We start from the raw sequence: 23,218 nt of genomic DNA on the forward strand, positions 1-23,218 counted from the left end.
CCAGGGTGTGATTTATCAGAGTGTATCTCTCTCTCCAGGGTGTGATTTATCAGAGTGTATCTCTCTCTCCAGGGTGTGATTTATCAGTGTATCTCTCCAGGGTGTGATTTATCAGAGTGTATCTCTCCAGGGTGTGATTTATCAGAGTGTATTTCTCCAGGGTGTGATTTATCAGAGTGTATATCTCTCTCCAGGGTGTGATTTATCAGAGTGTATATCTCTCTCTCCAGGGTGTGATTTATCAGAGTGTATCTCTCTCTCCAGGGTGTGATTTATCAGAGTGTATCTCTCCAGGGTGTGATTTATCAGAGTGTATCTCTCCAGGGTGTGATTTATCAGAGTGTATCTCTCCAGGGTGTGATTTATCAGAGTGTATCTCTCCAGGGTGTGATTTATCAGAGTGTATCTCTCCAGGGTGTGATTTATCAGAGTGTATTTATCCATGGTGTGATTTATCAGAGTGTATATCTCTCTCCAGGGTGTGATTTATCAGAGTGTATATCTCTCTCTCCAGGGTGTGATTTATCAGAGTGTATCTCTCTCTCCAGGGTGTGATTTATCAGAGTGTATCTCTCTCTCCAGGGTGTGATTTATCAGTGTATCTCTCCAGGGTGTGATTTATCAGAGTGTATCTCTCCAGGGTGTGATTTATCAGAGTGTATCTCTCCAGGGTGTGATTTATCAGAGTGTATCTCTCCAGGGTGTGATTTATCAGAGTGTATCTCTCCAGGGTGTGATTTATCAGAGTGTATTTCTCCAGGGTGTGATTTATCAGAGTGTATCTCTCTCCAGGGTGTGATTTATCAGAGTGTATCTCTCTCTCCAGGGTGTGATTTATCAGAGTGTATCTCTCTCTCCAGGGTGTGATTTATCAGAGTGTATCTCTCTCTCCAGGGTGTGATTTATCAGAGTGTATCTCTCTCTCCAGGGTGTTATTTATCAGAGTGTATATCTCTCTCTCCAGGGTGTGATTTATCAGAGTGTATCTCTCTCTCTCCAGGGTGTGATTTATCAGAGTGTATCTCTCCAGGGTGTGATTTATCAGATCTTGAAGACCTTTACTATACGGACACTGGGAAGAAAACCACTTCAGGATTTCATTCTTTCTTTCCCATATGTCTTTCTCTCTGGAAATCAAGCCAAGCAGCCAGTCTGTTGTGTATTCCAAATGGCACCCTATTCCCTACAGGACCGATAGCGCTCTAGTCTAAAGTAGTGCACTATATAGGGAATGGGGAGCCATTTGGGATGCAGGGAGAATGTTCTTCTCTGAGTGCCTCTTCCAAAGACCACTAACCTGCCAGACCATAGTGCAAGCCTTAACTATTCCCTTGACTGCTATCTGATCTGACCCCTGGGTTTTTCTTCTACTGTGGAGAGGTGTGTGTGTGTGTGTGTGTGTGTGTGTGTGTGTGTGTGTGTGTGTGTGTGTGTGGCTAGCTGTATCTGGCTGTTCTCCCCAGCTGTCTGCTACACTCACAGGGGATCAGATAGAGAGAGGGGTGGAGGGGGTGGACTGGAGGGAGTAGAGAGGCTGGGGGGTGGATTGGAGGGAGTAGAGAGGCTGGGGGGTGGACTGGAGGGAGTAGAGAGGCTGGGGGGTGGACTGGAGGGAGTAGAGAGGCTGGGGGTGGATTGGAGGGAGTAGAGAGGCTGGGGTGGACTGGAGGGAGTAGAGGGGCTGGGGGGGTGGACTGGAGGGAGTAGAGAGGCTGGGGGTGGACTGGAGGGAGTAGAGAGGCTGGGGGGGTGGACTGGAGGGAGTAGAGAGGCTGGGGGTGGACTGGAGGGAGTGTGGGGGGTGGACTGGAGGCAGTAGAGAGGCTGGGGGGGTGGACTGGAGGGAGTAGAGAGGCTGGGGGGGTGGACTGGAGGGAGTAGAGAGGCTGGGGGGGTGGACTGGAGGGAGTAGAGAGGCTGGGGGGGTGGACTGGAGGGAGTAGAGAGGCTGGGGGGTGGACTGGAGGGAGTAGAGGGGCTGGGGGTGGACTGGAGGGAGTAGAGGGGCTGGGGGGTGGACTGGAGGGAGTAGATGGGCTGGGGGGTGGACTGGAGGGAGTAGATGGGCTGGGGGGTGGACTGGAGGGAGTAGAGGGGCTGGGGGGGTGGACTGGAGGGAGTAGAGGGGCTGGGGGGGTGGACTGGAGGGAGTAGAGGGGCTGGGGGGGTGGACTGGAGGGAGTAGAGAGGCTGGGGGGGTGGACTGGAGGGAGTAGAGAGGCTGGGGGGGTGGACTGGAGGGAGTAGATGGGGTGGGACTGGAGGGAGTATAGGGGCTGGGGGTGGACTGGAGGGAGTAGAGAGGCTGGGGGGGTGGACTGGAGGGAGTAGAGAGGCTGGGGGGGTGGACTGGAGGGAGTAGAGAGGCTGGGGGGGTGGACTGGAGGGAGTAGAGAGGCTGGGGGGGTGGACTGGAGGGAGTAGATGGGGTGGGACTGGAGGGAGTATAGGGGCTGGGGGTGGACTGGAGGGAGTAGAGAGGCTGGGGGGGTGGACTGGAGGGAGTAGAGAGGCTGGGGGGGTGGACTGGAGGGAGTAGAGAGGCTGGGGGGGTGGACTGGAGGGAGTAGAGAGGCTGGGGGGGTGGACTGGAGGGAGTAGATGGGGTGGGACTGGAGGGAGTAGAGGGGCTGGGGGTGGACTGGAGGGAGTAGATGGGGTGGAGCTGGAGGGAGTAGAGGGGCTGGGGGGTGGACTGGAGGGAGTAGATGGGCTGGGGGGGTGGACTGGAGGGAGTAGAGGGGCTGGGGGTGGACTGGAGGGAGTAGATGGGGTGGGACTGGAGGGAGTAGATGGGGTGGGGGTGGACTGGAGGGAGTAGATGGGGTGGGACTGGAGGGAGTAGATGGGGTGGGGGTGGACTGGAGGGAGTAGATGGGGTGGGACTGGAGGGAGTAGATGGGGTGGGGGTGGACTGGAGGGAGTAGATGGGGTGGGACTGGAGGGAGTAGATGGGGTGGGGGTGGACTGGAGGGAGTAGATGGGGTGGGACTGGAGGGAGTATAGGGGCTGGGGGTGGACTGGAGGGAGTAGAGGGGCTGGGGGTGGACTGGAGGGAGTAGAGGGGCTGGGGGGTGGACTGGAGGGAGTAGAGGGGCTGGGGGGGTGGACTGGAGGGAGTAGAGGGGCTGGGGGGGTGGACTGGAGGGAGTAGAGAGGCTGGGGGTGGACTGGAGGGAGTAGAGAGGCTGGGGGGGTGGACTGGAGGGAGTAGAGGGGCTGGGGGTGGACTGGAGGGAGTAGAGAGGCTGGGGGTGGACTGGAGAGAGTAGAGGGGCTGGGGGGTGGACTGGAGGGAGTAGAGGGGCTGGGGGGTGGACTGGAGGGAGTAGAGGGGCTGGGGGGTGGAGTGGAGGGAGTAGATGGGGTGGGACTGGAGGGAGTATAGGGGCTGGGGGTGGACTGGAGGGAGTAGATGGGGTGGGGGGGTGGACTGGAGGGAGTAGAGAGGCTGGGGGTGGACTGGAGGGAGTAGAGGGGCTGGGGGGTGGACTGGAGGGAGTAGAGAGGCTGGGGGTGGACTGGAGGGAGTAGAGGGGCTGGGGGGTGGACTGGAGGGAGTAGAGAGGCTGGGGGGTGGACTGGAGGGAGTAGAGGGGCTGGGGGTGGACTGGAGGGAGTAGAGGGGCTGGGGGGTGGACTGGAGGGAGTAGAGGGGCTGGGGGTGGACTGGAGGGAGTAGAGGGGCTGGGGGGTGGACTGGAGTGAGTAGAGGGGCTGGGGGGTGGACTGGAGGGAGTAGAGGGGCTGGGGGGTGGACTGGAGGGAGTAGAGGGGCTGGGGGGTGGACTGGAGGGAGTAGAGGGGCTGGGGGGTGGACTGGAGGGAGTAGAGAGGCTGGGGGGTGGACTGGAGGGAGTAGAGAGGCTGGGGGGTGGACTGGAGGGAGTAGAGAGGCTGGGGGTGGACTGGAGGGAGTAGAGGGGCTGGGGGGTGGACTGGAGGGAGTAGAGGGGCTGGGGGGGTGGACTGGAGGGAGTAGAGGGGCTGGGGGGGTGGACTGGAGGGAGTAGAGGGGCTGGGGGGTGGACTGGAGGGAGTAGATGGGGTGGGACTGGAGGGAGTATAGGGGCTGGGGGTGGACTGGAGGGAGTAGATGGGGTGGGGGGGTGGACTGGAGGGAGTAGAGGGGCTGGGGGGTGGACTGGAGGGAGTAGATGGGGTGGGACTGGAGGGAGTATAGGGGCTGGGGGTGGACTGGAGGGAGTAGATGGGGTGGGACTGGAGGGAGTATAGGGGCTGGGGGTGGACTGGAGGGAGTAGATGGGGTGGGGGGTGGACTGGAGGGAGTAGAGGGGCTGGGGGGGTGGACTGGAGGGAGTAGAGGTGCTGGGGGGTGGACTGGAGGGAGTAGAGGGGCTGGGGGGGTGGACTGGAGGGAGTAGAGGGGCTGGGGGGTGGACTGGAGGGAGTAGAGGGGCTGGGGGGGTGGACTGGAGGGAGTAGAGGGGCTGGGGGTGGACTGGAGGGAGTAGAGAGGCTGGGGGTGGACTGGAGAGAGTAGAGGGGCTGGGGGGTGGACTGGAGGGAGTAGAGGGGCTGGGGGGTGGACTGGAGGGAGTAGAGGGGCTGGGGGGGTGGACTGGAGGGAGTAGAGGGGCTGGGGGGGGTGGACTGGAGGGAGTAGAGGGGCTGGGGGGTGGACTGGAGGGAGTAGATGGGGTGGGACTGGAGGGAGTATAGGGGCTGGGGGTGGACTGGAGGGAGTAGATGGGGTGGGGGGGTGGACTGGAGGGAGTAGAGAGGCTGGGGGTGGACTGGAGGGAGTAGAGGGGCTGGGGGGTAGACTGGAGGGAGTAGAGAGGCTGGGGGTGGACTGGAGGGAGTAGAGGGGCTGGGGGGTGGACTGGAGGGAGTAGAGAGGCTGGGGGGTGGACTGGAGGGAGTAGAGGGGCTGGGGGGTGGACTGGAGGGAGTAGAGGGGCTGGGGGGTGGACTGGAGGGAGTAGAGAGGCTGGGGGGTGGACTGGAGGGAGTAGATGGGCTGGGGGGTGGACTGGAGGGAGTAGATGGGGTGGGACTGGAGGGAGTATAGGGGCTGGGGGTGGATTGGAGGGAGTAGAGGGGCTGGGGGGTGGACTGGAGGGAGTAGATGGGCTGGGGGGGTGGACTGGAGGGAGTAGAGGGGCTGGGGGGGTGGACTGGAGGGAGTAGATGGGGTGGGACTGGAGGGAGTAGAGGGGCTGGGGGGGTGGACTGGAGGGAGTAGAGGGGCTGGGGGGGTGGACTGGAGGGAGTAGAGAGGCTGGGGGGTGGACTGGAGGGAGTAGAGAGGCTGGGGGGTGGACTGGAGGGAGTAGATGGGCTGGGGGGGTGGACTGGAGGGAGTAGAGGGGCTGGGGGTGGATTGGAGGGAGTAGAGGGGCTGGGGGGTGGACTGGAGGGAGTATAGGGGCTGGGGGTGGATTGGAGGGAGTAGAGGGGCTGGGGGGTGGACTGGAGGGAGTAGATGGGCTGGGGGGGTGGACTGGAGGGAGTAGAGGGGCTGGGGGGGTGGACTGGAGGGAGTAGATGGGGTGGGACTGGAGGGAGTAGAGGGGCTGGGGGGTGGACTGGAGGGAGTAGATGGGGTGGGACTGGAGGGAGTAGAGGGGCTGGGGGTGGACTGGAGGGAGTAGATGGGGTGGGACTGGAGGGAGTAGATGGGGGTGGACTGGAGGGAGTAGAGAGGCTGGGGGGTGGACTGGAGGGAGTAGAGAGGCTGGGGGGTGGACTGGAGGGAGTAGAGAGGGGCTGGGGGGGTGGACTGGAGGGAGTAGATGGGCAGGGGGGTGGACTGGAGGGAGTAGAGAGGCTGGGGGGGTGGACTGGAGGGAGTAGAGGGGCTGGGGGGGTGGACTGGAGGGAGTAGAGAGGCTGGGGGGGTGGACTGGAGGGAGTAGAGGGGCTGGGGGGGTGGACTGGAGGGAGTAGAGAGGCTGGGAGGTGGACTGGAGGGAGTAGATGGGGTGGGACTGGAGGGAGTATAGGGGCTGGGGGTGGACTGGAGGGAGTAGAGGGATGGGGGTGGACTGGAGGGAGTAGAGGGGCTGGGGGGTGGACTGGAGGGAGTAGATGGGGTGGGACTGGAGGGAGTATAGGGGCTGGGGGTGGACTGGAGGGAGTAGAGGGATGGGGGTGGACTGGAGGGAGTAGATGGGGTGGGGGGTGGACTGGAGGGAGTAGAGGGGCTGGGGGTGGACTGGAGGGAGTAGATGGGGTGGGGGGTGGACTGGAGGGAGTAGAGGGGCTGGGGGTGGACTGGAGGGAGTAGATGGGGTGGGGGGTGGACTGGAGGGAGTAGAGGGGCTGGGGGTGGACTGGAGGGAGTAGAGAGGCTGGGGGTGGACTGGAGGGAGTAGATGGGCAGGGGGTGGACTGGAGGGAGTAGAGGGGCTGGGGGTGGACTGGAGGGAGTAGATGGGGTGGGGGGTGGACTGGAGGGAGTAGAGGGGCTGGGGGGTGGACTGGAGGGAGTAGATGGGGTGGGGGGTGGACTGGAGGGAGTAGAGGGGCTGGGGGTGGACTGGAGGGAGTAGATGGGGTGGGACTGGAGGGAGTATAGGGGCTGGGGGTGGACTGGAGGGAGTAGATGGGGTGGGGGGTGGACTGGAGGGAGTAGAGGGGCTGGGGGTGGACTGGAGGGAGTAGATGGGGTGGGACTGGAGGGAGTATAGGGGCTGGGGGTGGACTGGAGGGAGTAGATGGGCTGGGGGGGTGGACTGGAGGGAGTAGAGGGGCTGGGGGGGTGGACTGGAGGGAGTAGAGGGGCTGGGGGGGTGGACTGGAGGGAGTAGAGGGGTTGGGGGTGGACTGGAGGGAGTAGAGGGGCTGGGGGGGTGGACTGGAGGGAGTAGAGAGGCTGGGGGTGGACTGGAGGGAGTAGAGGGGCTGGGGGGGTGGACTGGAGGGAGTAGAGGGGCTGGGGGTGGACTGGAGGGAGTAGAGGGGCTGGGGGTGGACTGGAGGGAGTAGATGGGGTGGGACTGGAGGGAGTAGATGGGGTGGGGGTGGACTGGAGGGAGTAGAGGGGCTGGGGGGTGGACTGGAGGGAGTAGAGGGGCTGGGGGTGGACTGGAGGGAGTAGATGGGGTGGGACTGGAGGGAGTAGAGGGGCTGGGGGGGTGGACTGGAGGGAGTAGAGGGGCTGGGGGTGGACTGGAGGGAGTATAGGGGCTGGGGGGGTGGACTGGAGGGAGTAGAGGGGCTGGGGGGTGGACTGGAGGGAGTAGATGGGGTGGGACTGGAGGGAGTAGAGGGGCTGGGGGGGTGGACTGGAGGGAGTAGAGGGGCTGGGGGGTGGACTGGAGGGAGTAGAGGGGCTGGGGGGGTGGACTGGAGGGAGTAGAGGGGCTGGGGGTGGACTGGAGGGAGTAGAGAGGCTGGGGGTGGACTGGAGAGAGTAGAGGGGCTGGGGGGTGGACTGGAGGGAGTAGAGGGGCTGGGGGGTGGACTGGAGGGAGTAGAGGGGCTGGGGGGGTGGACTGGAGGGAGTAGAGGGGCTGGGGGGGTGGACTGGAGGGAGTAGAGGGGCTGGGGGGTGGACTGGAGGGAGTAGATGGGGTGGGACTGGAGGGAGTATAGGGGCTGGGGGTGGACTGGAGGGAGTAGATGGGGTGGGGGGGTGGACTGGAGGGAGTAGAGAGGCTGGGGGTGGACTGGAGGGAGTAGAGGGGCTGGGGGGTGGACTGGAGGGAGTAGAGAGGCTGGGGGTGGACTGGAGGGAGTAGAGGGGCTGGGGGGTGGACTGGTGGGAGTAGAGAGGCTGGGGGGTGGACTGGAGGGAGTAGAGGGGCTGGGGGGTGGACTGGAGGGAGTAGAGGGGCTGGGGGGTGGACTGGAGGGAGTAGAGGGGCTGGGGGTGGACTGGAGGGAGTAGAGGGGCTGGGGGGTGGACTGGAGGGAGTAGAGGGGCTGGGGGTGGACTGGAGGGAGTAGAGGGGCTGGGGGGTGGACTGGAGGGAGTAGAGGGGCTGGGGGGTGGACTGGAGGGAGTAGAGGGGCTGGGGGGTGGACTGGAGGGAGTAGAGAGGCTGGGGGGTGGACTGGAGGGAGTAGAGAGGCTGGGGGTGGACTGGAGGGAGTAGAGGGGCTGGGGGGTGGACTGGAGGGAGTAGAGGGGCTGGGGGGTGGACTGGAGGGAGTAGAGGGGCTGGGGGGGTGGACTGGAGGGAGTAGAGGGGCTGGGGGGGTGGACTGGAGGGAGTAGAGGGGCTGGGGGGTGGACTGGAGGGAGTAGATGGGGTGGGACTGGAGGGAGTATAGGGGCGGGGGGGGACTGGAGGGAGTAGATGGGGTGGGGGGGTGGACTGGAGGGAGTAGAGGGGCTGGGGGGTGGACTGGAGGGAGTAGATGGGGTGGGACTGGAGGGAGTATAGGGGCTGGGGGTGGACTGGAGGGAGTAGATGGGGTGGGGGGTGGACTGGAGGGAGTAGAGGGGCTGGGGGGGTGGACTGGAGGGAGTAGAGGGGCTGGGGGGTGGACTGGAGGGAGTAGAGGGGCTGGGGGATGGACTGGAGGGAGTGTGGGGGCTGGGAGGTGGACTGGAGGGAGTAGAGGGGCTGGGGGGTGGACTGGAGGGAGTAGAGGGGCTGGGGGTGGACTGGAGGGAGTAGAGAGGGGCTGGGGGGGTGGACTGGAGGGAGTAGATGGGCAGGGGGGTGGACTGGAGGGAGTAGAGAGGCTGGGGGTGGACTGGAGGGAGTAGAGAGGGGCTGGGGGGGTGGACTGGAGGGAGTAGATGGGCAGGGGGGTGGACTGGAGGGAGTAGAGAGGCTGGGGGGTGGACTGGAGGGAGTAGAGAGGCTGGGGGGGTGGACTGGAGGGAGTAGAGGGGCTGGGGGGGTGGACTGGAGGGAGTAGAGGGGCTGGGGGTGGACTGGAGGGAGTAGAGAGGGGCTGGGGGGGTGGACTGGAGGGAGTAGATGGGCAGGGGGGTGGACTGGAGGGAGTAGAGAGGCTGGGGGTGGACTGGAGGGAGTAGAGGGGCTGGGGGGGTGGACTGGAGGGAGTAGATGGGCAGGGGGGTGGACTGGAGGGAGTAGAGAGGGGCTGGGGGGGTGGACTGGAGGGAGTAGATGGGCAGGGGGGTGGACTGGAGGGATTAGAGAGGCTGGGGGGTGGACTGGAGGGAGTAGATGGGCTGGGGGGTGGACTGGAGGGAGTAGATGGGGTGGGACTGGAGGGAGTATAGGGGCTGGGGGTGGATTGGAGGGAGTAGAGGGGCTGGGGGGTGGACTGGAGGGAGTAGATGGGCTGGGGGGGTGGACTGGAGGGAGTAGAGGGGCTGGGGGGGTGGACTGGAGGGAGTAGATGGGGTGGGACTGGAGGGAGTAGAGGGGCTGGGGGGGTGGACTGGAGGGAGTAGAGGGGCTGGGGGGGTGGACTGGAGGGAGTAGAGAGGCTGGGGGGTGGACTGGAGGGAGTAGAGAGGCTGGGGGGTGGACTGGAGGGAGTAGATGGGCTGGGGGGGTGGACTGGAGGGAGTAGAGGGGCTGGGGGTGGATTGGAGGGAGTAGAGGGGCTGGGGGGTGGACTGGAGGGAGTATAGGGGCTGGGGGTGGATTGGAGGGAGTAGAGGGGCTGGGGGGTGGACTGGAGGGAGTAGATGGGCTGGGGGGGTGGACTGGAGGGAGTAGAGGGGCTGGGGGGGTGGACTGGAGGGAGTAGATGGGGTGGGACTGGAGGGAGTAGAGGGGCTGGGGGGTGGACTGGAGGGAGTAGATGGGGTGGGACTGGAGGGAGTAGAGGGGCTGGGGGGTGGACTGGAGGGAGTAGATGGGGTGGGACTGGAGGGAGTAGAGGGGCTGGGGGTGGACTGGAGGGAGTAGATGGGGTGGGACTGGAGGGAGTAGATGGGGGTGGACTGGAGGGAGTAGAGAGGCTGGGGGGTGGACTGGAGGGAGTAGAGAGGCTGGGGGGTGGACTGGAGGGAGTAGAGAGGGGCTGGGGGGGTGGACTGGAGGGAGTAGATGGGCAGGGGGGTGGACTGGAGGGAGTAGAGAGGCTGGGGGGGTGGACTGGAGGGAGTAGAGGGGCTGGGGGGGTGGACTGGAGGGAGTAGAGAGGCTGGGGGGGTGGACTGGAGGGAGTAGAGGGGCTGGGGGGGTGGACTGGAGGGAGTAGAGAGGCTGGGGGGTGGACTGGAGGGAGTAGAGAGGCTGGGAGGTGGACTGGAGGGAGTAGATGGGGTGGGACTGGAGGGAGTATAGGGGCTGGGGGTGGACTGGAGGGAGTAGAGGGATGGGGGTGGACTGGAGGGAGTAGAGGGGCTGGGGGGTGGACTGGAGGGAGTAGATGGGGTGGGACTGGAGGGAGTATAGGGGCTGGGGGTGGACTGGAGGGAGTAGAGGGATGGGGGTGGACTGGAGGGAGTAGAGAGGCTGGGGGGGTGGACTGGAGGGAGTAGAGGGGCTGGGGCGGTGGATTGGAGGGAGGGAATGTAATGTTTCCCATGCCAATAAAGCCCTTAAATTTAAATTGAATTGAAAGAGGAAGAGGGATATACTGTAAAGATAGAGAGAGGGGGGAAAGAGAGAGATGGGGAGGAGCACATTTCTGATCAATCCCCAGACAGACATTGTGGAGAGAGGGAGGGAGAGAGGGAGAGAGAGAGAGGGGGAGGAGCACATTTCTGATCAATCCCCAGACAGACATTGTGGAGGGAGAGAGGGAGGAGTGGTATGTGAGCTCATGCAAGCGTGTGTGTGTTGTTACAGAGTGTGCCAGATTGTTTTTCTCAGACACATCACATTACGCTGTTGCTCTCTCTCTCTCTGTGGAGTCAGAAACATCTCGGTAACTCAACAGAGAAGCACGTTTTCTGACATACACCTCTATCTTGTTACTCTATCATAGAGTTATACAGGCAGCAGCTGAAGTAGGATTAGCCCAGTCTGGAGTGGATTCAACAGCCAGCCAGCCTGCCAGCCAGCCAGCCAGCCAGCCCTGCCTGAGGTGGGAGAGCAGAGGGACTACAACACTAGCTCAGCTCCAACGTGGTCGTATTGGGGTAAGTCTGTTACTGCCCACCTCCATGTCTTCACCTGTCTCTGTGAACCTGCCCCCTCATTGAACAGACACCGTCTTTGCTCATAAGGTTTTTGTTGGGCGCTGGTTGCTGTTTGTTTGAACTCAACCACTCTTCTTCTTGTGTTAGTCTGAAATGGAAGAATGAGGAGTCCGTTTGTTGACCCTCCCACCCCTCTGTTACAGCAGACAGACACTAAACAGAGAGCAACGCTAACTGACTATAAGGTTTTGGCTGAGGGGGGGGTTCTGCTTGTATCTGTTTGTTTTGAATCATTTAGTGTTGTTGTAGTCTGACTAGCTAATTAGCTTGTTGTAGTCTTGACTAGCTAATTAGCTTGTTGTAGTCTTGACTAGCTAATTAGCTTGTTGTAGTCTGACTAGCTAGTTAGCTTGTTGTAGTCTTGACTAGCTAATTTGCTTGTTATAGTCCGACTAGCTAATTAGCTTGTTGTAGTCCGACTAGCTAATTAGCTTGTTGTAGTCCGACTAGCTAATTAGCTTGTTGTAGTCCGACTAGCTAATTAGCTTGTTGTAGTCTGTCTTTAGCTAATTAGCTTGTTGTAGTCTGTCTTTAGCTAATTAGCTTGTTGTAGTCTGTCTTTAGCTAATTAGCTTGTTGTAGTCTGTCTTTAGCTAATTAGCTTGTTGTAGTCTGACTAGCTAATTAGTGTGTTGTAGTCTGACTAGCTAATTAGCTTGTTGTAGTCCAACTAGCTAATTAGCATGTTGTTGTCTGTCTTTAGCTAATTAGCTTATTGTAGTCTGTCTTTAGCTAATTAGCTTGTTGTCGTCTGGCGCCTTAAAACCAATGAGGAGATGTGATGTGGGTATATGCTCCTTAAAACCAATGAGGAGATGGGATGTGGGTATATGCTCCTTAAAACCAATGAGGAGATGGGATGTGGGTATATGCTCCTTAAAACCAATGAGGAGATGGGATGTGGGTATATGCTCCTTAAAACCAATGAGGAGATGGGATGTGGGTATATGCTCCTTAAAACCAATGAGGAGATGGGAGAGGCGGGACTTGCAGCGCGTCAAGCGTCAAAAATAGAACCAAGTCATATTTTATCACCTGGCTACTCAGACGCTTGTTTGGCGTGCGCAAGCATTGTGGGTGCAATGATTTGAATAACATATATGTGTACATTTTCATTTTGGAACGCGGGCAGTGTGGTCAGCATGTTAGACATATTGTTGTGGAAGCGGCCTGTGGTCAAGTCAGACTTCTAACCTATAAATGGGCTTCGGGAAGTCTGCCAGTAATATTTACCGTATCAGTCTTGCAGCCCGCTGAGAGGATGAATCCATCAGGAGAGTGGCGTGTTGTTTTTAAATAGAAGTGTTGAGAGTTTGTGCACCGGGACCATGCTGAAGTTCACACACCATTAAACCCCCCTCAGACACCCAGAGTGAGTGAGAGAGAGACACATGCCTGATATTAGGGTTTGCATTTGTGGAAGCGTGGGAGCTATAAATCACCCCTAGCGATGGGACTTGAGCTGGAGCTGAGATTAGGGTATTTAGCTGAGGCTGGGGCTGGAGCTGGAGCTGAGATTAGGGTATTTAGCTGGGGCTGGAGCTGAGGGGGAGTCTGGGGATGGAGCTGAGATTAGGGTATTTAGCTGAGGCTGGGGCTGAGGGTGAGGATGGAGCTGAGATTAGGGTATTTAGCTGAGTTTGAGGATGGAGCTGAGATTAGGGTATTTAGCTGAGGCTGGGGCTGAGGGTGAGGATGGAGCTGAGATTAGGGTATTTAGCTGAGTTTGAGGATGGAGCTGAGATTAGGGTATTTAGCTGAGGCTGGGGCTGAGGGTGAGGATGGAGCTGAGATTAGGGTATTTAGCTGAGGGTGAGGATGGAGCTGAGATTAGGGTATTTAGCTGAGGCTGGGACTGGGGCTGGAGCTGAGATTAGGGTATTTAGCTGAGGCTGGGGCTGAGGGGGAGTCTGGGGATGGAGCTGAGATTAGGGTATTTAGCTGAGGCTGGGGCTGAGGGTGAGGATGGAGCTGGGATCAAGGCTGGGGTTAGGGTTGAGGCTAGAGCTGGGTCTAGGGCTGAGACTGGGGCTGGGGTTAGGGCTGAGACTGGGGTTAGGGCTGAGACTGGGGTTAGGGCTGAGACTGGAGCTGTTTGTGAGATCAGACATAATAAGAAGATTGTGTTATTGACTGTACGTTTGTTTATTCCATGTGAAACTGGGTTGTTTGTGTCACACTGCTTTGCCTTATCTTGGTCAGGTCGCAGTTGTAAATGAGAACTTGTTCTCAACTGGTCTACCTGGTTAAATAAAGGTGATCTGGTCTACCTGGTTAAATAAAGGTGATCTGGTCTACCTGGATAAATAAAGGTGATCTGGTCTGCCTGGGTAAATAAAGGTGATCTGGTCTACCTGGTTAGGAGCAGAGACACTCTAAAACAGAGATCAGCAACTAGATTATCGAGAGATGGTCGGGGGGAGCAGAGACACTCTAAAACAGAGATCAGCAACTAGATTATCGAGAGATGGTCGGGGGGAGCAGAGACACTCTACAACAGAGATCAGCAACTAGATTATCGAGAGATGGTCGGGGGGAGCAGAGACACTCTAAAACAGAGATTGGACTGTTGACTGGACTGGCTAATGAGGGACAACTAGGTTACTGTGTTGACTGGACTGGCTAATGAGGAACAACTAGGTTACTGTGTTGACTGGACTGGCTAATGAGGGACAACTAGGTTACTGTGTTGACTGGTCTGGCTAATGAGGAACAACTAGGTTACTGTGTTGACTGGCTAATGAGGGACAACTAGGTTACTGTGTTGACTGGACTGGCTAATGAGGAACAACTAGGTTACTGTGTTGACTGGCTAATGAGGAACAACTAGGTTACTGTGTTGACTGGACTGGCTAATGAGGGACAACTAGGTTACTGTGTTGACTGGACTGGCTAATGAGGAACAACTAGGTTACTGTGTTGACTGGCTAATGAGGAACAACTAGGTTACTGTGTTGACTGGACTGGCTAATGAGGAACAACTAGGTTACTGTGTTGACTGGACTGGCTAATGAGGGACAACTAGGTTACTGTGTTGACTGGCTAATGAGGGACAACTAGGTTACTGTGTTGACTGGCTAATGAGGAACAACTAGGTTACTGTGTTGACTGGCTAATGAGGAACAACTAGGTTACTGTGTTGACTGGCTAATGAGGAACAACTAGGTTACTGTGTTGACTGGCTAATGAGGATCAACTAGGTTACTGTGTTGACTGGCTAATGAGGAACAACTAGGTTACTGTGTTGACTGGACTGGCTAATGAGGAACAACTAGGTTACTGTGTTGACTGGACTGGCTAATGAGGGACAACTAGGTTACTGTGTTGACTGGACTGGCTAATGAGGAACAACTAGGTTACTGTGTTGACTGGACTGGCTAATGAGGGACAACTAGGTTACTGTGTTGACTGGACTGGCTAATGAGGGACAGCTAGGTTACTGTGTTGACTGGCTAAAGAGGGACAACTAGGTTAATGTGTTGACTGGCTAATGAGGAACAACTAGGTTACTGTGTTGACTGGACTGGCTAATGAGGAACAACTAGGTTACTGTGTTGACTGGACTGGCTAATGAGGGACAACTAGTGGGAGAGACCCTGGCAATTCCCAGCCGTATGAGCTACCAAAAATATTTCTGGCCTACTCTGGAATTGCCCCAAAGCCAAATGCGCTGGCCCTGGTCAAAAGTAGTGCTCTAATGAGGGAATAGGGTGCCGTTTCAGACACAATGAGGCAGGGACTAGAGGAGTGGAGTGGGGGGCGCGTCCCAGCTCAGGCAGCAGCTGCGAGGGTTAGTGGGGAGGAAATTAAAAAAAAACTCTAGAGGGGGCATAGAGGAGATTTGGGCTCTATTGTTCTGTCTGGAGATGATGTCATATCCTGTTAGAGTTTCTCTGCCTTTTACCATTCAGTACAGAGTTAGTTAGTTAACATAGTTAGAAAACCCTATTGACTCCTTACTAGTGTTGTTGTGATCTTTACCATTCAGTACAGAGTTAGTTAGTTAACATCGTTAGAAAACCCTATTGACTCCTTACTAGTGTTGTTGTGATCTTTACCATTCACTACAGAGTTAGTTAGTTAACATAGTTAGAAAACCCTATTGACTCCTCACTAGTGTTGTTGTGATCTTTATCATTCAGTACAGAGTTAGTTAGTTAACATAGTTAGAAAACTAGTAGCAACCTGTATTAGAGTTACTGGTAACTAGTAGCAACCTGTATTAGAGTTACTGGTAACTAGTAGCAACCTGTATTAGAGTTACTGGTAACTAGTAGCAACCTGTATTAGAGTTACTGGTAACTAGTAGCAACCTATATTAGAGTTACTGGTAACTAGTAGCAACCTATATTAGAGTTACTGGTAGCTAGTAGCAACTTGTATTAGTTACTGGTAGCTAGTGGGCAACCTGTATTAGAGTTACTGGTAGCTAGTGGCAACCTGTATTAGAGCTACTGGTAGCTAGTACCAACTCCCCTACAGTCTTGAAGGAGTTCCCATATATGCTGAACACTTGTTGGCTGCTTTTCCTTCACTTTGCTGTCAAACTCATCCTAAACCATCTCATTTGGGTTGAGTTCTGGTGATTTTGGAGGCCAGGTCATCTGATACAGCACTCCTTCAATACTGTTGGAAAAGCATTCCAGGTGAAGCTGGTTGAGAGAATGCCAAGACTGTTGGAAAAGCATTCCAGGTGAAGCTGGTTGAGAGAATGCCAAGAGTGTGAAAAGCTGTCATTAAAGCAAAGGGTGCCTACTTTGAAGAATCTCAAATCTCAAATATATTTTGAATTGCTTAACGTTTTTTTGGTTACTACATGATTCCATGTGTGTTATTTCGTGGTTTTGATGTCTTCACTATTATTCTACAATGTAGAAAATAGTAAAAATAAAGAAAAACCCTGGAATGAGTAGGTGTTCTAGAACCCTGGAATGAGTAGGTGTTCTAGAACCCTGGAATGAGTAGGTGTTCTAGAACCCTGGAATGAGTAGGTGTGTAAAAACTTTTGACTGGTACTATATATATATATATATATATATATATATATATATATATATATATATATATATATATATGTACATTACCAAGCTCTTTAATCACTACTCTCAGCCCATCACACCTCTGTAGACCGCCCTCGTTTGGTTCCCAGGTGCCATATATTTATCCGCTGTGATGTTTTACAGACATGGACGTATACACCCGTACCCCTTTTCCACTCAGCAAAGTCACATTCCAAGGAATATGTTTCATTTGTTTTGCTGTGACTCGTTTTATGACTGAACTGTGCTCTGGTGGTGTGAAGACGTTGGTATGGACTTCAGTTGGCTGTCTTCCTCATTCCACAACACATAATACATTCATCCATGTAGACCAGACTATAGTAAACACTGACCCATACATCCATATAGACCCATACATCCATATAGACCATACTGTAATAAACACTGACCCATACATCCATATAGACCCATTCATCCATGTAGACCAGACTATAGTAAACACTGACCCATACATCCATATAGACCCATACATCCATATAGACCAGACTGTAATAAACACTGACCCGTACATCCATATAGACCAGACTGTAATAAACACTGACCCATACATCCATATAGACCAGACTGTAATAAACACTGACCCATACATCCATATAGACCAGACTGTAATAAACACTGACCCATACATCCATATAGACCCATACATCCATATAGACCAGACTGTAATAAACAGTGACCCATACATCCATATAGACCAGACTGTAATAAACACTGACCCATACATCCATATAGACCCATACATCCATATAGACCAGACTATAGTAACCACTGACCCATACATCCATATAGACCCATACATCCATATAGACCATACTGTAATAAACACTGACCCATACATCCATATAGACCAGACTGTAATAAACATTGACCCATACATCCATATAGACCAGGCTGTAATAAACACTGACCCATACATCCATATAGACCAGACTGTAATAAACACTGACCCATACATCCATATAGACCAGACTGTAATAAACAGTGACCCATACATCCATATAGACCAGACTGTAATAAACACTGACCCATACATCCATATAGACCCATACATCCATATAGACCAGACTATAGTAAACACTGACCCATACATCCATATAGACCATACTGTAATAAACACTGACCTATACATCCATATAGACCCATACATCCATATAGACCAGACTATAGTAACCACTGACCCATACATCCATATAGACCATACTGTAATAAACACTGACCCATACATCCATATAGACCAGACTGTAATAAACCGTGACCCATACATCCATATAGACCAGACTGTAATAAACACTGACCCATACATCCATATAGACCAGACTGTAATAAACACTGACCCATACATCCATATAGACCAGACTGTAATAAACACTGACCCATACATCCATATAGACCAGACTGTAATAAACCGTGACCCATACATCCATATAGACCATACTGTAATAAACACTGACCCATACATCCATATAGACCAGACTGTAATAAACACTGACCCATACATCCATATAGACCAGACTGTAATAAACCGTGACCCATACATCCATATAGACCAGACTGTAATAAACACTGACCCATACATCCATATAGACCAGACTGTAATTAACACTGACCCATACATCCATATAGACCAGACTATAGTAACCACTGACCCATACATCCATATAGACCAGACTGTAATTAACACTGACCCATACATCCATATAGACCCATACATCCATATAGACCAGACTATAGTAAACACTGACCCATACATCCATATAGACCCATACATCCATATAGACCAGACTGTAATTAACACTGACCCATACATCCATATAGACCCATACATCCATATAGACCAGACTGTAATTAACACTGACCCATACATCCATATAGACCCATACATCCATATAGACCAGACTGTAATAAACACTGACCCATACATCCATATAGACCAGACTGTAATTAACAGTGATCTATAGCAGTATAATCCATAGCAACCCTCTATTAGTATACAAACAATGACAACAACAGACATTAAATATGTGACCGACACACATATTGACACAACACGGTTCCACGTGCCTTTCGTACTTGTCTGTGTGTGTGTGTGTGTCTGTGTGTGTGTGGTTGGTTATTCTGTACAGTCAGCTACACCTTATTGACTGTGTTAAAGCGTCATCCTCTCTCCTCCCAGCGGGTTAATCAGGTGAACTAAGCCAGCTGACCCACCCTGTCACCACACTGAATGGAGTTTCACCAGAGACTTCTCTGTCTGGTGTGCGTCACAAATACCACCCTATTCCCTATATAGTGGTACTACTATAGACCCTATATAGTGGTACTACTATAGACCAGAGCCCTATTCCCTATATAGTGGTACTACTATAGACCAGAACCCTATTCCCTATATAGTGGTACTACTATAGACCAGAGCCCTATTCCCTATATAGTGGTACTACTATAGACCAGAGCCCTATTCCCTATGTAGTGGTACTACTATAGACCAGAGCCCTATTCCCTATATAGTGGTACTACTATAGACCAGAGCCCTATTCCCTATATAGTGGTACTACTATAGACCAGAGCCCTATTCCCTATATAGTGGTACTACTATAGACCAGAGCCCTATTCCCTATATAGTGGTACTACTATAGACCAGGGCCCATTCCCTATATAGTGGTACTACTATAGACCAGAGCCCTATTCCCTATATAGTGGTACTACTATAGACCAGAGCCCTATTCCCTATAGAGTGGTATTACTATAGACCAGAGCCCTATTCCCTATATAGTGGTACTACTATAGACCAGAGCCCTATTCCCTATATAGTGGTACTACTATAGACCAGAGCCCTATTCCCTATATAGTGGTACTACTATAGACCAGAGCCCTATTCCCTATATAGTGGTACTACTATAGACCAGAGCCCTATTCCCTATATAGTGGTACTACTATAGACCAGAGCCCTATTCCCTATATAGTGGTACTACTATAGACCAGGGCCATATTCCCTATATAGTGGTACTACTATAGACCAGAGCCCTATTCCCTATATAGTAGTACTACTATAGACCAGAGTCCTATTCCCTATATAGTGGTACTACTATAGACCAGAGCCCTATTCCCTATATAGTGGTACTACTATAGACCAGAGCCCTATTCCCTATATAGTGGTACTACTATAGACCATAGCCCTATTCCCTATATAGTGGTACTACTATAGACCATAGCCCTATTCCCTATATAGTGGTACTACTATAGACCAGAGCCCTATTCCCTATATAGCACACTGCTTTAGACCAGAGCCCTATTCCCTATATAGTGGTACTACTATAGACCAGAGCCCTATTCCCTATATAGTGGTACTACTATAGACCAGAGCCCTATTCCCTATATAGTGGTACTACTATAGACCAGAGCCCTATTCCCTATATAGTGGTACTACTATAGACCAGAGCCCTATTCCCTATATAGTGGTACTACTATAGACCAGAGCCCAATTCCACGGTAAGCACGGGGACTTAGCCACCCCCCAATAATTTTTTGGGGCTGCCTCTCGTCCCAGCCGCGCTGCCTCCTCATACCACCTCCGCTCAGCTTTCTCTGCCTCCAGCTCTGCTTTGGGGCGGTGATATTCCCCAGCCTTACTGCCGTGCTGCCTCCTCATACCACCTCCGCTCAGCTTTCTCTGCCTCCAGCTCTGCTTTGGGGCGGTGATATTCCCCAGCCTTACTGCCGTGCTGCCTCCTCATACCACCTCCGCTCAGCTTTCTCTGCCTCCAGCTCTGCCTTGGGGCGGTGATATTCCCCAGCCTTACTGCCGTGCTGCCTCCTCATACCACCTCCGCTCAGCTTTCTCTGCCTCCAGCTCTGCCTTGGGGCGGTGATATTCCCCAGCCTTACTGCCGTGCTGCCTCCTCATACCACCTCCGCTCAGCTTTCTCTGCCTCCAGCTCTGCCTTGGGGCGGTGATATTCCCCAGCCTTACTGCCGTGCTGCCTCCTCATACCACCTCCGCTCAGCTTTCTCTGCCTCCAGCTCTGCTTTGGGGCGGTGATATTCCCCAGCCTTACTGCCGTGCTGCCTCCTCATACCACCTCCGCTCAGCTTTCTCTGCCTCCAGCTCTGCCTTGGGGCGGTGATATTCCCCAGCCTGTGCTCAGGGTCCCTTACCATCCAGAATCTCCTCCCATGTCCAGGAGTCTGGAGATTTCTGCTGCTGCCCGATACCACGCTGCTTGGTCCTTTGGTGGTGGGTGATTCTGTAACGGTTCTCCTCCTCGTCATCTGAAGAGGAGTAGCAAGGATCGGACCAAGGTGCAGCGTGGTACGTGTTCATGGTAAATTTAATAAAGAAACTGAACACTAGAACAAAAACAACAACAAAGTGGAACAAACAAAACAGTTCTGTCTGGTTTAGACACACAGAAGACAGAAAACATTCACCCACACCACACAGGTGGGAAAAGGCTACCTAAGTATGATTCTCAATCAGAGACAACTAACGACACCTGCCTCTGATTGAGAACCATACCAGGCCAAACACAAAGCACAACATAGAAAAACGAACATAGACAGCCCACCCCAACTCACGCCCTGACCAACCTAAAACAAAGACATAACAAAAGAACTAAGGTCAGAATGAGAAGAAGCAGAAGAGAACGTGTGATTCTGGTTGCAGCACATGGTGCTAGCGAATTAGATTTTAATATTGAAATATAATATAATATTATTATAATTAGTAGGCTGCTGCAAATATACCTTTCATAATATCTCCCCTAATGTTATGACCTCTTCTTTCTCTCTCTAGTGTTGCTTCATTCCTTCCTCACTTTCAACAGTTAAATGAAATATGTTTTGTTGTCCTTATCGTCATCATAGGTAGGTTAGCCTAGTGGTTAGAGTGTTGGGTCAGTAACCGTAAAGATCGAATCCCCCCGAGCTGACAAGGTAAAAATATGTCGTTCTGTCCATGAACAAGGCATTTTATCCCACTGTTCCTAGGCCGTCATTGTAAATAAGAATTTGTTCTTAACCTTTCTAGGGCAGGCGTTCCGCTAGCGGAACCCCTCGACGACATTCCGCTGAAAGGGCAGTGCGCGAAATTCAAAAGTATTTTTTTGAAATATGTAACTTTCACACGTTAACAAGTCCAATACAGCAAATGAAAGATTAACTTCTTGTGAATCTACCCATCGTGTCCGATTTCAAAAAGGCTTTACAGCGAAAGCACAACATATGATTAGTTTCAGAGCAAAGTCACAAAAATACACACCCATTTTCCAGCCAAAGATAGGAATCACAAAAAGCAGAAATATAGATAAATGAATCACTAACCTTTGATGATCTACATTAGATGACACTCATAAGACATCATGTTACACAATACATGTATGTTTTGTTCGATAATGTGCATATTTATATCCAAAAATCTCAGTTTACATTGGTGTGTTACGTGCAGTAATGTTTTGATTCCAAAACATCCGGTGATTTTGCAGAAATATTCACAATAAACATTGATAAAAGATACAAGTGTTATTCACAGAATTAAAGATAGACTTCTCCTTAATGCTGTGTCAGATTTCAAAAAACTTTACGGATAAAGCATCATCTGAGTACGGCGCTCAGAGATCAATCCAGCCAAAATAAATATCCGCCATGTTGGAGTCAACAGAGGTTAGAAATAACATTATAAATATTCACTTACCTTTGATGATCTTCATCAGAATGCACTCCCATGAATCCAAGTTTGACAATAAATGACTGATTTGCTCCATAAAGTCCATAATTTATGTAAATTAGACTAACCAGATGGTAAATTAGACTAACCTGATGGTAAATAAGACTAACCAGATGGTAAATTAGACTAACCAGATGGAGATGGTAAATTAGACTAACCAGATGGTAAATTAGACTAACCAGATGGAGATGGTAAATTAGACTAACCAGATGGTAAATTAGACTAACCAGATGGTAAATAAGACTAACCAGATGGTAAATTAGACTAACCAGATGGTAAATTAGACTAACCAGATGGAGATGGTAAATTAGACTAACCAGATGGTAAATTAGACTAACCAGATGGAGATGGTAAATTAGACTAACCAGATGGTAAATTAGACTAACCAGATGGTAAATTAGACTAACCAGATGGAGATGGTAAAGTAGACTAACCAGACGGCAAATTAGACTAACCAGATGGTAAAGTAGACTAACCAGATGGAGATGGTAAAGTAGACTAACCAGACGGTAAATTAGACTAACCAGATGGTAAATTAGACTAACCAGATGGTAAATTAGACTAACCAGATGGTAAATTAGACTAACCAGATGGTATATTAGACTAACCAGATGGTAAATTAGACTAACCAGATGGTAAATTAGACTAACCAGATGGTATAGTAGACTAACCAGATGGTAAATTAGACTAACCAGATGGTAAATTAGACTAACCAGATGGAGATGGTAAAGTAGACTAACCAGACGGCAAATTAGACTAACCAGATGGTAAAGTAGACTAACCAGATGGAGATGGTAAAGTAGACTAACCAGACGGTAAATTAGACTAACCAGATGGTAAATTAGACTAACCAGATGGTAAATTAGACTAACCAGACGGTAAATTAGACTAACCAGATGGTAAATTAGACTAACCAGATGGTAAATTAGACTAACCAGATGGTATATTAGACTAACCAGATGGAGATGGTAAAGTAGACTAACCAGATGGTAAATTAGACTAACCAGATGGTAAATTAGACTAACCAGATGGTATATTAGACTAACCAGATGGTAAATTAGACTAACCAGATGGTAAATTAGACTAACCAGATGGTAAATTAGACTAACCAGATGGTATATTAGACTAACCAGATGGTAAAGTAGACTAACCAGATGGTATATTAGACTAACCAGATGGAGATGGTAAATTAGACTAACCAGATGGTAAATTAGACTAACCAGACGGTAAATTAGACTAACCAGATGGTAAATTAGACTAACCAGATGGAGATGGGTAAACACTTGAATGCTGTATACCAAAAAGCCACGCTCCAAACAAACAGTGCTGTCCTTCTAAACTCTGTTTTTATAATGGCACAGATTGAGCAGCAGCTAAACTCCCTCTAAT

The 23,218-nt window shown here is 52.4% G+C and overlaps 1 protein-coding gene across 1 annotated transcript in view; it reads left to right on the forward strand.

The window, feature by feature from the left end:
* LOC118936669 (DNA-directed RNA polymerase II subunit rpb1-like) overlaps positions 1-23,218 on the forward strand; it is a 116,705-nt gene that overhangs the window by 15,847 nt on the left and 77,640 nt on the right. The window contains exon 2 of the mRNA XM_036981815.1: positions 10,837-10,990. The gene's annotated coding sequence lies outside the window, so the exon portion shown is untranslated. The remainder of the gene's footprint in view (positions 1-10,836; positions 10,991-23,218) is intronic.

Source organism: Oncorhynchus mykiss, chromosome 6 (assembly GCF_013265735.2).
Source record: "Oncorhynchus mykiss isolate Arlee chromosome 6, USDA_OmykA_1.1, whole genome shotgun sequence".
Classification (NCBI taxonomy): Eukaryota; Metazoa; Chordata; class Actinopteri; order Salmoniformes; family Salmonidae; genus Oncorhynchus; species Oncorhynchus mykiss.